Source organism: Scyliorhinus canicula, chromosome 5 (assembly GCF_902713615.1).
Source record: "Scyliorhinus canicula chromosome 5, sScyCan1.1, whole genome shotgun sequence".
Taxonomy (NCBI): Eukaryota; Metazoa; Chordata; class Chondrichthyes; order Carcharhiniformes; family Scyliorhinidae; genus Scyliorhinus; species Scyliorhinus canicula.
The window spans coordinates 12,841,887-12,859,497 of record NC_052150.1 but is presented as its reverse complement, the minus strand read 5'-3'; the positions used below and the strand labels follow the sequence as shown (position 1 = coordinate 12,859,497).

The window sequence follows — 17,611 nt, the reverse complement described above, 5'->3', positions numbered from 1 at the left end:
GCTGGTGTCACCTCCATCTTTGCTTCTGTACAGGATGCAGGCATCTCATCACACCCAGGATCAGCTCATATGAAGACAAGAGTAACAGTCTAACCCTCCTTAGAGTAGCTAGCCTAGTTAACTGGAGGCGTTCCATCAACTTCAGCAATGAGATTAAAATATCGAAGGGTAGAGAGGTGTTGCCGAAACTTTGTACTCAACAGGACAAATCAAAGAATGTCAAATAATCACAACAATTTATACATCAGGAGAAAATGGTTGCTGATTGATTGGTTGACTCAGATTGGCCGACTCCGATTGGCCAAGACATTTTGCATGGAGAAAAAAACTACAGGACCGCAGTTAAGGTCCCAGTTATTTTTATTTTATTTTTTTTTAAATGGTGTGAGGCTTTGAAAATTTCCCTTTTGTTTGCAAAGCACGAGTCCCTGCAAATAGATATATGTCATTTCTGGCCAGAGTCAAGGAGCCACATTGCCAACCAATCAAGACCCCTTTTCTCCTGGAGCATAAACTGTTCGGTTTGTTTAAAATTTGGCATTCTTGCATCTGCCCTTATGAGTGCGCCAGGTGAAAAACTTCAGGAACATCTCAATCTCTTTTCAGCAACTTCGACTGCAGATTTAAAAAAATATTATTCTGGCGAATTTTGACAATACAGCTTCAAATTTTTATCGTCTGTCATTATTCCAAAAGTTCTAACTTAAAATGAAAACAGCCTTGGCATTATAAAATGATTGCCATATAAAAACAGGACCTAGAAAGCATCAGGGAGGAAGATAAACAACCGATCTTCATCACTCATGGTTGTCATGACAACTATCTATGGGCATTGAACAAGATGATTCACGTCCAAAGCGGTGAAACAAAGTATAGAAGAGGCCATTTCTTTTGCAATTGGTTTAGCAACTGAGAAGACTTTGATGTTGTGGGTTATGTGCCGTCGATATGCAGATTTTTTTTTTTTTTTTACAGACTTGCAGCCACAATAGCCATTTTAAAAAGACAAAACGAAGTCTATTTTTCAATTTATTTTGTTTACTTCACATTTAGCTATTCTGAGATTGATTCCTTTCTGCTATCAATCTGCTAATTGTTGTGCGAGCTGCTGGGCTGAAGAACTAAATATAGAACTTTGCAACGGTCATTACTCAATTCAAATGCAAGTACAGTTGGGTCTGACCCAAACACCAATGCATCTGAGGTGGATCAACCTCGAGAAGTAGGAACAATTCCAGTATGGACTCATCCTGTTCCATTAAAATAAACAGATCAGCTGAACATTACAGTGAGCAATTAGCGTCATCTATCGATTTTCTCTCCAACCGATTCCAAACAACAGGGCAACACAGTAGGAAGTCGGAGCAACTAGAAGCCAGGAACCTATTTAATTATTTCATACTCGACACCAAGGCAAAGTTTTCAAACACTAGCCTTCAGAAGATTAGATTAAAACTCGGCTTTGGAGGAGTGGAATTCGGAAACACTTGCACAAACAAAGGGCCGGGGACTTCCAGCTCCGCAGTGGTGGGTCCCACCGTGGGGGGTGCGGCAGGCCAGCTGAAAGTCCATCGACGTTCGGCGCGACTGGGAGATCCCGGCAAGGGGCAGGACCAGAAAATCCCACCAAAAAGGAGCGGTCGAAGTTTGGAACTCTCCTTCACAAATGGCCATTGGTGCGTGATTACGGATTTTAAATCTGATTGATTAATAAGCAGAAAATCTATTGTGTAATGTAATTGGGGGGGGCATGAGTGTATGGGATTAGATTGCAGAATAGCCATGAGCTAACTGAATGTGGAACATGCTGAAGGGTCTAAATGCCCGACGTCTGTCGCTTTGGGTGGGGTGGAAGGTGATCACATTATGACATGTCAAGCACAAAATGCCGATGTCCTGTACTTGTTGACCTGCCAATATTACACGCAAGTACATTTTGTTCTACGCAATGCTATGAACGTTTCCATAAGGCAAGGTGACTGATAAGCTAGGCCAAGAGCTCCTAGACAAATTGCCACAAGTTCCTACACAGAACATTTTGAAGACCACTTCACTGAGAGGCAATGAACTGGAGCTAAAAAGAACTGCTGCTACAGTTGGCAAAAGGATAGCGCCATGTGCCACTTAAATAAAATAGCAACGGATTATGCAAGTCATATGACGGCTGTAGTTAATCAGCAACAAACTAAACATAGGGAACAGGGTTAAAATTGTACGGCATTCGTTTGGCCTATTCCCAGCCTCATACAGCCAACAGTCTGCATACACCCAATACGGCATTGGACAGTCAATGATGTTCTTTTTTTAAAAATATATATTTAGAGTACCCAAATATTTTGTTTCCAAGGGTCAATTTAGCGTGGCCAATCCACCTACCCCGCACATCTTTGGGTTGTGGGGGTGAGACCCACGCAGACACGGCGAGAATGTGCAAACTCCATACAGACAGTGACCCAGAGCCGGGATCAAACGGGGTCCTCGGTGCCACAGACAGCAGTGCTAACCACTGTGCCACCCTAATGGTGATCATTTTTAAAAGATTACAGCTAACATGAAAATTTGAGTAAACGTGAGAAGTGTACATTTAAAAGTTCGGCTAGCTCAGTTGGCTGAACGGCTGGTCCGTGATGCGGAGCGTCGCCAACAGCGCAGGTTAAATTCCCGTACCGGCTGAGTTTATGCAAGAGGGACTCGCTTTCTCAATGCTGCCCCTCGCCCGAGGTGTGGTGACCATCAGGTTAAATCACCACCAGTCAGCTCTCTCTCAAAAGGGAAGAACAGCCTGTCGGGGACTATGAAATTAAATGAAATGAAATGAAAATCGCTTATTGTCACGAGTAGGCTTCAATGAAGTTACTGTGAAAAGCCCCTAGTCGCCACATTCCGGCGCCTGTTCGAACTATAGCAACTTTCATTTCATAAAAAACGTGCTAACGCCTACATACAATTTTCCAAACAAAACCTGGCATCAACTGATATTGCAGGACCACATTTGGAGCATAGATACATAGAAGATAGGAGCAGGAGGAGGCCTTTTGGCCCTTCGAGCCTGCTCCGCCATTCATCACGATCATCCAACTCAATAGCCTAATCCTGCTTTCTCCCCATAGCCTTTGATCCCATTCTCCCCAAGTGCTAAATCCAGCCGCCTCTTGAATATATTCAATGATTTAGCATCAACTACTTCCTGTGGTAATGAATTCCACCGGCTCACCACTCTTTGGGTGAAGAAATGTCTTCTCATCTCTGTCCGAAATGGTTTACCCTGAATCCTCAGACTGTGACCCCTGGATCTGGACACACCCATCATTGGTAACATCTTCCCTGCCTCGTGCTGTTAAGTCTCTATGACATCCCCCCTCATTCTTCTGAACTCCAGCGAGAACAATCTTAACCTAGTCAATCTCTCCTCATAAGACAGTCCTGCCATCCCTGGAATCAGTCTGGTAAACATGGGAAGGACTGCTCATGTTCTCTGGAATGTGCCCTATTCCCAGTTGGGGCCACAGTTTCAGACCTACAGCAGCAATGGAAGGAACAACTGCACACAAAAGTTGTTCAAAAGTCACAGCTGTGACTAATATTCTGGCGGCAGTCCTTATTGCTCATGAGGGGGAAAGACAGGCCAGCAATGCAAAGGCAGCACAGCTGATTTATTGTGGGAGACCGAGCCCGCGAGGAGAGGTCCGCTTCAGGAAAAATGATTGCCGGCAGTAATCATTTACATTTGCTGCTTGTCACAGTGCCCCACATCAGCACTGAGCGCAGGAAGACCTCGTAGAACAGAGAACATACAGTGCAGAAGGAGGCCATTCGGCCCATCGGGTCTGCACCAACCCACTTAAGCCCCCACTTCCCCCCTACCCCCATAACCCCTCCTAACCTTTTTGGTCACTAAGGGCAATTTATCATGGCCACTCCACCTAACAGCACATCTTTCGGGACTTGTGGGAGGAAACCGGAGCAGCCGGAGAAAACCCGTGCAGACACGGGGAGAACGTGCAGACTCCGCACAGACAGTGACCCGAGCCAGGGATCGAACCTGGTGCTGTGAAGCCACAGTGCTATCCACTTGTGCTACCATGCTGCCCAAATCTAGTGCTACCTCAATCTGCTTCTCCAAAGGTGCGGGAGGCCACGCCACTTATACGCTTGTGGGCAGCACGGTAGCAGTGACTAGCACGGTTGCTTCACAGCGCCAGGATCCCAGGTTCGATTCCCGGCTTGGGTCACTGTCTGTGCGGAGTCTGCACATTCTCCCCCTGTGTGCGTGGGTTTCCTCCGGGTGCTCCAGTTTCCTCCCACAGTCCAAAGATGTGCAGGTTAGGTGGATTGGCCATGATAAATTGCCCTCAGTGTCCAATGAGGTTAAGTTGGGTTACTAGGGTTACGGGGATAGGGTGGAAGTGTGGGGCTTAAGTGGGGTGCTCTTTCCAAGGGCCGGTGCAGACTCGATTGGCCGAATGGCCTCCTTCTGCACTGTAAATTCTATGATCTATCTCTGTGCAACTCTCAAAACAGGAAGCGCTGGGACATGAATGTAGTATTTCAAAAATATCAAAAAATGTGGTTTATTGAGGCTTTAAAAAAATAATCAAATAACAACAAAGTTTTGAAAGCAAGCGGTTCTTCTAAATGCAACACAAGCACAGCTGTTGAACGTTACTGTATTAAGTACAGTTCAATGTTTCCAGCTTTTCCTACCATCCAGTGCGGTTCCAAATCAAGAATTCTTCACTTGGGATTATAATTTTTCCCCTCCAAGTATTTTACTGATGATGCATCATCAGGCGTACTCTGGTGGGACACCCTGGGTTTGTTTACACTTAGCTTGGCCAAAGCATAAAAGATAACCTGAAAATTAAACCAATATATTTTCAGGGACAAGGTCAGCAGATGGCTTTGTTTTTTGGCTTTGGGACTACAGATGAACATTATGTAAATCACCAAACTTGTGGAAGTAAAACAATCCAGATAAACTTGAACGGTGAAGTTCCAATGTCATAGGATTGGGTTTGCCCCAGATACCACAGGTTTCTTCCTGTAACGTAGACACCAGGAAGATGCAGTTTATTATCCCAATAATAGCTGACAATCTCGATGACATCTTAGCTGAGAATAACCCGTGGATTTCCCCCTTTATCTGCTTTTAATATACGCCCAAAAGCCTATTTAAACATTGCAACCAAAACCCAAATAAAATGCACCAAACCCAATTTAGCAGCTTTACTTGTAATGTTATTTTGTTTTGTCAGACAAATTAAAATTGCTCAAAGCAAGCTCCTGTCCAGTCTACCTTTTTTTAAAGTTCCCCCCCCAATTAAGGAGCAATTTAGCATGGCCAATCAACCTACCCTGCACATCTTTGGGTTATGGGGGCGAGACCTGTCTAATTCTCCCTTAATTCCTACCCGAGATCACTAGTGCATCCAGAAACAACGACCATGTGCACAGCATGACCACACTATCCCACAGTCTTATTACATCTTACCGCCAAACAAACACAAAACAAAACCAAGACACCACGGGCTTTGCCCTCAATCATGCCTGCCTCCAACAAAACCTTATATTTGTGGCTTTGTCAGAGAAACAGAATTATGTAGGCTGTTTGCAAGCGCTCAAAAATAAATTCCTTTGCAACTTCAAAGGCATCCACAAAAAAAATGTATCCAAATTTAAAACCACTGATATTGAATGTGGTGGTGGAAGGCGGGATAAGGACAGGGAATCACAGCTACATTTTGTTTAACTACCTGATGTTTAATAGCCAAAATGCTTCGAGCCAAGAACTTCGCTTTGGCTACTGTCTCAGAAATATAGGGGGAAATTAGCACAATTTAAAATTCTGCATTACAATTTGCATAAGTATATATTACTTATATAATAATAATCACTTATTGTCACAATAGTCTTCAATGAAGTTACTGTGAAAAGCCCCTAGTCGCCACATTCCAGCGCCTGTTCGGGGAGGCTGGTAGAGGAATTGAGCCCGCGCTGCTGCCTTGTTCTGCATTACAAGACAGCTATTTAGCCCGGTGTGCTAAACCAGCCCCTGCATTTAGCAAAGTGGCTTCAGTGTATCTTCGCCATCAGAGGCGCTTTAGAATATAATTTAAGAGCAATACACAATTCCAGAAACACATCATATCTCATAAGATAACTTCACAGAAGGCAGAAAGCTAGGGATAAACACTTGCCTGCAACCACCACACTGGAAGTCGGAGTTCAACATTTTTTCCAGCCATGGCGAGTTCTCAAAAATATTTACAAGGTCAACATATAAACCACAACACTGATGATCAAGATAACTCTTCACCCAGCAACTGGTATTTATATTGCACCTTTACCATATTAAAGAATCCCAAGCTGCTTTATAGGGTAGTTATCTAATAAGACTTGACATACAAATTCACAAGATGATTTTCAGACAGGCACCAAGAGGTAGATTTTAAGGGACATCTTAGAGAAGGGTAGAGAGGTAGGGACACGGGGAGGTTTATGGAGGGAATTTCAGAGCTTCGGGCCCAGGCAGCTGAAGGTACAGGAGTGTGCCAGTGGTCTAAGGTGGAGGAGCGCCAATATTTCAAAGTTTTTGGGGCCTAGAGGAGATTAGAAAGATTGGGAGAGTCAAAGTTATGGAGGGATTTGAACACAAGGATACAAATTTTTAAGCGGAGACCAGGAAGCATGTAGGACAACAAGCACAAGGGTAATGGGCAAAGAGAATTTATTTCAAACCAGTTTACTGGCAGATTTGGTTGATGTGCGGTTTACAGGGAATGCAGGGTCGGAGGCGAGACAGGAGTGCATTGGAATATCCAAATCCAGAAGTAACAAATGGCTAGATTAGGATTGGAGCAGACGGGCTAACACAGGGGCAGAGATGGGCATGTTATAGACTTGAAATTAGACAGTCTTGGTGATATGATGTGTCTGACAGAAATATTTTCACCAATTTACAACCAAGAGTGACTTTTACTCGCCCCTATAAAATTGAACATATGGAGGTGGGAAAACAAAAGGGAATGATTTTTCCAATGTATCTCGGAGTTTCAATGAGACAAAGTGGTTAAAAAGTGTTTCAATGAGGGGAAGGTGGACAACGGGCAATTTATTTCTCTCAAAGTAGAGGGTAAATTTTAGTTATTTACTCGGTCCATTTTATATCAAGTGCCATTTTTGACCATAATGTAGAAACAGCAGCACCTATTTCAAGGGTATTGCCATATTACAACCCAATCAATCGGTGGTATTTGGAAACCGTTTCAGTCAGTCACCCTTCCCACCCAGGCCCCCCATACGCAGTTCATAAAAAGCCAGAGAATTTTATCCACCTGCATTTTCTTTTTCAAAGAATCCAGAATATTTAGACAGCCAGGCAATCACGCCAAACTGCAAAGTCTCTTTCGCGGGCACTTTACCTCGACCGCATTGAATTTGATAAAAGGGAATTAATACAAAGGCCATTTGTAAAGATATTACCAAAAATAAACAACTCCATGATTCATACAGCTCACAAAAAGGTACTAGATTTAATCTGCGTTGAATGACTCAGTCCCTGCTCCTCTCGTACAATCCAGAAAACCCGTCTGGAAAGTCTGTACCTGGCTGTCAGGTCCGGGCAAAATACTGGGCCCCCACAGCCAAATAGTCTGTCGACGCTCGCTATCTTTGCTTCTAGGGGGTCAGTTGTGGCTAGCACTTATGGCACCTGCCACCTTCAGAAAAGATCACCTTCAATTGCAGGCTTTTAAATGAAGTGTAAGATAGCAGATTTTTTTTCCAAATATACTAGTTCTAAATTCCACCACTACTCAATATCTGCTTCCTTGATCAACATCATTAGAATTAAATCTGTTGCACACTTGCTGAAGGAGAACTATATATAAACAGAGAATCCCTACAGTGCAGGAGACCATTCGGCCCATCGAGTCTGCATTTACCGTCCGAAAGAGCACCCTAACCTAGGCCCAATCCCCCACCCTATCCTTGTAATCCCACCTAGGGACAATTTAGCACATCCAATCCACCTAACCTAACCTTTGACTGTGGTAGGAAACCAGAGCACCCGGAGGAATCCCGCACAGACACAGGGAGGGTGTGCAAACTCCACAGACAGTCGGCCAAGGTTGGAATCGAACCTGGGTCCCTGGCGCTGCGAGGTGGTAGAGCTAACCACTGTGCCACCCCACGAGAGCATTAGTAAACATGTGTCATGCCATTTAGCTTCTTACCACTTCATTTTATGCTCTTCCTGATGTTTTTCTCCTTGTAGGTGAAACTTTCAAGTTTAAAAACACCAGTAGCCCCACTTAACGTTTTAGGACACTGCGCCGCAATTTAGAATGGCCAACCCACTTAACCTGCACATCTTCAGACTGTGGGAGGAAACCGGAGCACCCGGAGGAAACCCACGCACACACGGGGAGAATGTGCAGACTCCGCAGAGACAGTGACCCAAGCCAGGGATCAAACCTGGGACCCTGGAGCTGTGGAGCAACTGTGCTAACCACTGTGCTACCCATACTTAACATTTGTAATACTAAACATTTTCATCAAAGTGCAAAAAGTCTACATTTCTGTAGGTTCTCAGGTGCATCAGGGAATTATTAATCCTTTGTCGGCCTATACTGGACTTGGGGGGGGGGGGGGGGGGGGGTGCTGACAACTCATCATGCTCTCACTCAACATCCACTTGCACACATCTTCAGCAAGGGGTGCAGAATTGCAGTCGGAGATGGAATCCGGAATGATTTCCCTTCCCCCGCTCCCCAACCTGCTCAGGACAATCACCCACCTCCCACCCCGTGTAGATTAAATGGAAGCTTTCTTTCTTCACACCACCTCATGAGAGAGCAGCTCAGTCATGACTGGGCACTGAAGCAGAACGTTCCAAACCTCGGCTGCAAACCTGTTGAGGTTTAGCTGAGGCACCTGGACTCTGCTGGGTGAACTTCCTTCACCCGTCAGATGGTGAAGGTCATTGTGGTACACAGCAAAAACGGTAGTTCCGGCTTTTCTGTCATTGCAACATGCTACACAAACATCACAAGGCAAAACAAAAAAAAAGAGAGACTGGATGGAAATACAAGCTCAGGTTTCAACCAGACAACTGCTCACAGGTCTTTTAGTGATTTAAAAAAAGACAAGCCTGTTTTCCATTAGGATTAGCCAGAACTCACTAAAAGGGTCATTTAATTTGTTTAATGCTCTGCTGCATTGTGTGCGCACAACACACACACACACACACACACACACACACACAGGCCACTCATTTTTTTTAAATTTAGAGTGCCCAATTCATTTTTTTCCCCAATTAAGGGGCAATTTAGCATGGCCAATCCACCTACCCTGCACATCTTTGGGTTGTGGGGGCAAAACCCACGCAAGCACAGGGAGAATGTGCAAACTCCACACGTATAGTGTACCCAGGGCCGGGATCAAACCCGGGTCCTCGGCGCCATGAGGCAGCAGTGCTAACCACTGCACCACCGTGCCACCTCTTTAATGCCTTCATCGTGCCTGGGGCTGGTTTAGCTCACTCAGCTAAATCGCTGGCTTTTAAAGCAGACCAAGCAGGCCAGCTGCACAGTTCAATTCCCGTACCAGCCTCCCCGAACAGGCGCCGTAATGTGGCGACTAGGGGCTTTTCACAGTAACTTCATTGAAGCCTACTCGTGATAATAAGCGATTTTCATTTTCGTTGTCTTCTCCTGTTCTCCGCTCAGAGACAGGTCAAACCAATGGTGTCACAACATCCGCCAGGATATTGTGGCACGAGGCTGGAATCGAACCCGGGCCCCCGGTGCTGGAAGGCAGCAGTGCTAACAATGGCCGTTCCAGCCAAAACTCCATTCCCTTTCAGCGGAAATATCCCAGCCACCAACAAGGGAGTAAGACTTTGGCCTGAACTCAAACCAGTTGAAGGTTCATCACAGCATCCTTACTTTTGTACTGTATGCCTCTATACCAGTCCAGGCTTCTTTATGCCTGAGGAACCACTTACCCATGTGTGCACAAGCACATACAGGGCAGAATGTGGAGTGTGCAATATTACAGATGTTTGCACATCCTTTTACCAACCACTAGTACCTGTGTCATTGAATATACCCGGGAATCTCTGACAAAACCACCCTCCCCCCCCCCCCGGCCTCAAGTGAGCAATCAAGATGTCATTTCCGCGGCAGAGGGGGAATAGTTTCCTTCATGGAGACCCCAGGGTGTAACCAACCATCTCTCACATCTCCTCTGGTCACAGATTACAGGGATGCTTGTGAGCAATGTCAGACTTCACCATGCCCCCACCCGTGAAACATGAAATAACACAATCCTCCCCCAGGAAAGGTGAGGCAATTGCACCCAAAACACAACCCGGCTCTCTCATTTATTGCACTGTTTATTCGTCCTGCCTCCAATACTAATGAGAATTCATCTCCAGCTCATTTTAATCACATCGTTGCTGGCCTCCACACTGGGTTGGGGAGAGATAAAGGGATCCCTGTGCTGAATGACATTGAGAAGACAGAGAGAGAGAGAGAGAGAGTGTGTGAAAGGGAGGAAGGAAGGAGCTCCTTGCAGCCCCCCAGATGCCTTGCAGCCCCCCAGATGCCTTGCAGCCTCTGCAATGCCAAGCAGCCTGAATCCAGCACACACACAGCGGGAACACACACTTACTGTTTGCGGGAGGGAGGGGATTCTCGCACAGGAATCGGCTCTGTTTTCTCAGTCGCTCCTCTCCTGACCTCTCCCACGTCCTCTTCTTGTTTTCAGACGAATGTTTCCCACTTGGGTGTGAGCACAAAGTCCCCACTTCTGCCTGCTGGCCACCTCCAGGTCACTCACTGGTCTGTGTGCAGCTGCCTTGCGCCACTCTCCATGTCCCAGTCTCTCTCTCTCTCTCTCCTTTTCCTCCTTCCCTCTCTCTGGACGGTATTAAGGAGCCGGTCCACGGGCTGGGCGGAGGGAAGAAGCCGGCTCCATTCGCCTCTCTGCTTGTCCAAGGGAGCGCCGCACTTCCTCCTCCCTCTGCCCCTCCTGCAGTGATCCCTCCCTCACTCACTCACTCAGATGTTTCTCATTCACCAGTATCCCTGCCCCATGCTGTGTGTGTGTTCACTGGGATCTCTATTCCTCCCCCACTGGCTGCTATTTCAGCCAATGCTGCTCACATTGGGGTGTGGAAATGGGAACTGATCTCTCGCCTCACCCACAGGCTCAGCCCATGTTTGGAAACCGTTGTCTGTATTTTCCCCTCCCCCTCGCCCAGGCTCTGCTTATTGCTCCATTTCCTGCCATGTTTGCATTGATGCCGAACAATGACTTAACACGTCCCAGACAAAAACCACTCTGCAAACTTATGCCTGTCTGGAATAATGAACCCTTCCAAAGTTAAATGTGCCATCTTTGCTTTTGACATTGTGTCCCGAGTGGAGGTTTTTTTTTTCATGCATTTATTTATTTATTGAAAATTCCCTGCCACTTCAATGTTACCCCAGCAATGTGGGCTTGATTGATTGTTGTCTCTGTTAAGCTGCAACATGGTGGTGCTAATAAACCTGTTGGACTTTAACCTGGTTTAGCACACTGGGCTAAATCGCTGGCTTTTAAAGCAGACCAAGGCAGGCCAGCAGCACGGTTCAATTCCTGTACCAGCCTCCCCAAACGGGTGCCGGAATGTGGCGACTAGGGGCTTTTCACGGTAACTTCATTGAAGCCTACTCGTGACAATAAGTGATTTTCATTTTCATTTTTCATTCAACCTGGTGTTGTGAGGCTTTTTAATTAACCTTGAAGGCAGGAACACGTTGATCACAGATGGCGAGTGAGGAAGGGACCAAGACAATAGATTCAAACTGTATTGCTGACTTAGTAGATTTATTTATTAAACACCTCACTTTTGCCAGGTTGAAGTCCAACAGGTTTATTTTGAATCACTAGCTTTCGGAGTGTAGTTCCTTTAACAGGCAACTCAGCTGAGGAAGGAGCTACGTTCCGAAAGCTAGTGATTCCAAATAAACCTGTTGGATCCAGATCCTTTATCTAAACCTGTCGCATATTTTCCAAGGATCTACTTCCCTCTGTTCTCCGCCCATTCATATATCTGTCTAGATGCATCTTAAATGATGCTATCGTGCCCGCCTCTACCACCTCCGCTGGCAATCACCCTGATCGATTCTGGCCAATTAGGGGCGGGTACCTCGATAGCTGGGTGGGTTTCGCCCCCACAACCCAAAGATGTGGAGTGGAGTAGGTGGAGTGGCCACGCGTAAATTGCCCCTTAATTGGAAAAAATAATTGGGTACTCTAAATTTTAAATAAATAAATAAATAAAGACAGAGGGCATCAGTTTTCCCGCTCGTTCGGGATGCAGCCTTTCAGAAGTACAGAGCTTACAGCTTACAGCACAGATCTTCACCATGTGCTGACTGATCCGACTGGTTAGGACAGGCACAGGTCTTTAGTTAATCTAACATTGTGTTAACCCACAGTAAGAGTATGTTCAACAGTTTATAGTTGATGCGCAATCAATGGACACGAAACGTAGATGAAGTCCGAACGATAGGTTTTAATACACAAGGAGTCTACCCAGCAGCAGACGTACAGAAGAAAAAGGCCGACTGCCGGGAAGTACGGGTTCTTATATCCTGCCTTGTAGGCGGAGCTACCTACCTCTCAGCCAATCGGCTGAGAGGCACATGACTTACCTGAGCCAATGGGCAGCGAGTCCTCTGCACCAATGGCAGCTCACACTTCCAGGTACCGTAATACCCCTAGTCATACTACCACATTCACCCCCTGTTGAAAAAGGAACCGGGTGGGGGGGTACGGGAAATGCGGACATGGGGGGGGTGTCCCGTGAGTACGAGAGAGACTGGTAGTATGACTAGAGATGTTAGGGTCGTACAATTGCATTGATGGCTGCCCATCTGTATATGCAAAATACAACAAAACTATGTACAGTGTGTAAAAATTGGGGGGGGGGGAATAAAATGGAGAACAGACAAGGAAAACAAGAGTCCATCAGCAGGTCACATTGATTCAATCAGTCGATCGGGCACCTTGGACGTCCTGCTTGACCTGCGTAGCTGTGCCGGCGACGTTGGAGCGGTGGTCGTCCGTGACTCCGGGAGCGATGATCCTGTTCCTGTGTCCATACCCCTGGTCGGAGCTAGCGGGGGCCAGTGTGGGGGAGGGTCGGCCTGTCCGCTGAGCCGTGGGTGTGTGGGTGTCGGTGGGGCCGGGGGGGGGGGGGGGCGTGTTGGGGGCAGTTAGGATTGGGTGGGGGGGGGAGCTGGTGGTGGGGGGTGTGGCTGGGATCCGGCGGGTGCCTGGTCCCGAAGGGAGACCGTGTCCTGTCGGCCATCGGCATACTCCACATACGCGTATTGCGGGTTTGCGTGGCGACCAACGGGTCCAACCTGTGCACCCGCACGTGCTTCCGGAGCAGGATGGGCCCGGGGGTAGCCAGCCAGGTCGGGAGCGGGGTCCCCAAGGAAGACTTCCTGGGAAAAACAAGACGGCGTTTGTGAGGCGTTTGGTTAGTGGAGGTACAGAGAAGTGACCGGATAGAATGGAGGGCGTCTGGGAGGACCTCTTGCCAGTGGGAGACTGGGAGATTTCTGGACCGTAGGGCCAGCAGGATGGTCTTCCAGACCGTACCGTTCTCCCTCTCGACCTGTCCGTTACCCCGGGGGTTGTAGCTGGTTGTCCTGCTGGAGGCGATGCCCCTGCTGAGCAGGGATTGACGCAGTCGTCACTCATAAAGGAGGACCCCCAATCGCTACGGATGTAAGCGGGGAAACCGAACAGGGAGAAGATGGTGTGTAGGGCTTTGATAATGGTGGTTGTGGTCATGTCGGGGCAGGGGATGGCGAAGGGGAAACGGGAGTACTCGTCAATCACGTTGGGGAAATACGTGTTGCGGTTGTTGGAGGGGAGGGGACCTTTGAAGTCCATGCTGAGACGTTCAAAGGGCGGGAAGCCTTTATTAGGTGCGCTCGTTCAGGGCGGTAGAAGTGCGGCTTGCATTCCGCGCAGATGTGGCATTCCCTGGTCACTGTCCTGACCTCCTCGATGGAGTAGGGCAGGTTGCGGGTCTTTATGAAATGGAAAAAGCGGGTGACCCCCGGGTGGCAGAGGTCCACGTGGAGGGTTCGGAGGTGGTCCACTTGTGCGTTGGCACAGGTGCTGCGGGACAGGGCATTGGGAGGCTCGTTTAGCTTCCCAGGATGATACAAGATGTCGTAGTTGTAGGTGGACAGTTCTATCCTCCACCGCATGATCTTGTCATTCTTTATCGTGCCCCTCTGTGCGTTGTCGAACATGAAGGCCACTGACCGTCTGCCTGTGAGGAGGGTAAACCTCCTGCCGACCAGATAGTGCCTCCAATGTTGCACAGCTTCGACTAGGGCCTGTGCTTCCTTCTCGACCGAGGGGTGGAGGATTTCGGAAGCGCGGAGGGTCCGGGAGAAGAAGGCCACGGGTCTGCCCGCTTGATTGAGGGTGGCTGCCAAAGCTACATCAGACGCGTCGCTCTCGACTTGGAAGGGGAGGGGTTCATCGATAGCGCGCATCGTGGCCTTTGCAATGTCTGCTTTGATGCGGCTAAAGGCCTGGCGGGCCTCCAATGATAGAGGAAAAGTGGTTGACTGGATGAGTGATGGGCTTTGTCGCCGTAATTGGGGACCCACTGGGCGTAATATGAAAAGAAGCCCAAACAGCGCTTGAGGGCTTTGAGGGAGTGGGGGAGGGGAAGCTCCATTAGGGGGCGCATGCGTTCGGGGTCGGGGCCTATCACTCCGTTACGCACTCCGTAGCCAAGGATGGCTAGACGGTTGGTGCTAAACACGCATTTATCCTTGTAGGTCAGATTAAGGAGTTTTGCGGTTCGGAGGAATTTTCGGAGGTTGGTGTCGTGGTCCTGCTGGTCGTGGCCACAGATGGTGACGTTATCGAGATACGGCAAGGTTGCCCGTAAACCGTATTGGTCGACCATTCGGTCCATCTCCCATTGGAAGACCGAGACCCCGTTTGTGATACCGAAGGTAACCCTTAGAAAGTGGTAGAGTCGCCTATCCGCTTCGAACGCAGTGTACTTTCGGTCACTCGCACGGATGGGGAGCTGATGGTAGGCGGACTTGAGGTCCACCGTGGAGAAGACCTTGTACTGCGCGATCCTGTTGACCAGGTAGGAGCTACGTGGGAGAGGATACGCGTCCAGCTGCGTAAACCTGTTGATGGTCTGACTGTAGTCTATGACCATCCTATTTTTCTCCCCGGTCTTGACCACCAGCACTTATGCTCGCCAGGGGCTGTTGCTAGCCTCGATAACCCCCTCCTTCAGAAGCCGTTGGACTTCGGACCTGATGAAGGTCCAGTCCTGGGCACTGTACCGTCTGCTCCTGGTGGCGATGGGTTTGCAATCCGGGGTGAGGTTTGCAAACAAGGACGGGGGATCGACCTTGAGGGACGCGAGGCTGCAGACAGTAAGGGAGGCATAGGGCCGCCGAATCTGAATGTTAAATCTGGAGGTTGCACTGGAAATCTAACCCCAGGAGTGCTGCCGCGCAGAGGTGGGGAAGGACGAATAGCTTGTAGTTTTTAAACTCCCTCCTCTGGACCATGAGGTCCGCTATGCAGCACCCTGTGATCTGGACCGAGTGCGAACCGGAGGCCAGATCGATTTTTTGTTTGACCGGGTAAACAGGAAGAGCGCAGCGTCTTACCGTGGCGGGGTGGACAAAACTCTCCCGGAGTCCAGCAGGCAGCTTGTCTCGTGGCCGTTGAGAAGGATCTTCGTGGGGAGCGGGTGGTGCTGGTCAATGTGTACGCCCCGAATTGGGATGATGCGGGTTTCATGCGGCGCATGTTGGGCTGGATTCCAGATTTGTAGGCGGGGGGGCCTGGTAATGGGGGGGGGGGGGGATTTCAACACAGTGCTGGATCCGCCACTGGATCGATCCAGTTCTAGGACGGGTAGGAGGCCTGCGGCGGCTAAGGTGTTGAGGGGGTTTATGGACAAGATGGGAGGGGTGGATCCTTGGAGGTTCGCAAGGCCGAGGGCCAGGGAATTTTCATACTTCTCCCATACTTCTCTTGGAAGGGCCTGGTCCGGGGTGGGGAGGAGCACCGAGTGTCTGCGGATAACCTATTGTTGTATGTGGCGGACCCGGTGGGGGGAATGCCGGTGGTGATGGGGATTATCCCATGTGCATAAGGCCTACTCCCAGATCAACTTCTTTGTTTTGAGTAGGGCGCTGATTGCGAGGGTAGTAGACACTGAGTACTCGGCGATAGCCATTTCTGACCATGCCCCGCATTGGGTGGACCTCGAGCTGGGGGAGGAGAGGGACCAGCGCCCGTTGTGGCGCTTGGAGGTGGGGCTGCTGGCGGACGAGGATGTGAGGGGGCGGGATCGAGGATGCATCGAGAGGTACCTGTAGGCCAACGATAATGGGGAGGTCCGAGTCTGGAAGGCGCTGAAGGCGGTGGTTCGGGGGGTGTTGATCTCCATTCGGGCCCACAGGGAGAGAGGGGAGCAGAGAGAAAGGGAGAGATTGGTGGGGGAGATGGTGAGGGTGGACAGGAGGTACGCGGAGGCCCCGGAGGAGGGATTGGTGAGGGAGCGGTGCAGCCTTCGTGCTGAGTTCGACTTGTTGACCACCAGAAAGGCGGAGGCTCAATGGAGAAAGGCTCAGGGTGCGGTGTACAAATATGGGGAGAAGGCGAGTAGGATGCTGGCACACCAGCTCCGTAAGCGGGATGCGGCTAGGGAGATTGGTGGAGTTAAGGACCGGGGAGGAAATGTGGTGCGGAGCGGGGTAGGCATTAATGGGGTCTTCAGGGACTTTTATGAGAGACTATATCGGTCCGAACCTCCGGTGGAGAAGGGGGGATGGGGCGCTTTTTGGACCGGCTGAGATTCCCGAGGGTGGAGGAGGGACGGGTGGAGGGTCTGGGGGCACCAGTTGAGCTTGAGAAGCTGGTTAAAGGGATAGGGAACATGCAGTCGTGGAAGGCGCCGGGGCCAGATGGGTTCCCGGTTGAATTTTGCAAGGCGTATGCAGACCTGCTGGGCCCCCTGTTGGTTAGGACCTTCAACGAGGCGAGGGAGGGGTCTGATCTCCTTGATCCTTAAGCGAGACAAGGATCCCCTGCAGTGTGGGTCATACAGGCCGATCTCACTCCTGAATGTGGACGCCAAGTTGTTGGCAAAGATCTTAGCCACGAGGATAGAAGATTGTGTGCCGCAGGTTATCCACGAGGATCAAATGGGGTTTGTGAAGGGGAGGCAGCTGAACACTAATATACGGAGGCTCTTGAACGTTATTATGATGCCGGCAGTGGAAGGGGAGGCGGAGATAGTGGTGGCGCTAGATGCGGAGAAGGCCTTTGTTAGGATCGAGTGGGGGTACTTGTGGGAGGTGCTGGATAGGTTCGGGTTTGGGGAGGGGTTTGTTAGTTGGGTGAGGCTGTTGTATGAGGCCCCGATGGCGAGTGTGGCCATGAATAAGAGGAGGTCGGAGTATTTTCGACTATACCGAGGGACGAGGCAGGGGTGTCCCCTGTACCCCTACTTTTTGCGCTGGCAATTGAACCCCTGGCTATGGCG

At 49.2% G+C, this 17,611-nt stretch overlaps 1 protein-coding gene across 1 annotated transcript in view; it reads right to left on the bottom strand.

Annotated features, from left to right (window-relative positions):
- The window catches only part of trak1a (trafficking protein, kinesin binding 1a), a 226,082-nt gene extending 214,908 nt beyond the window's left edge, over window positions 1-11,174 (bottom strand). The window contains 1 exon segment of the mRNA XM_038796604.1: window positions 10,675-11,174. The gene's annotated coding sequence lies outside the window, so the exon portion shown is untranslated.
- Between the last annotated feature and the right edge of the window lie 6,437 nt (window positions 11,175-17,611).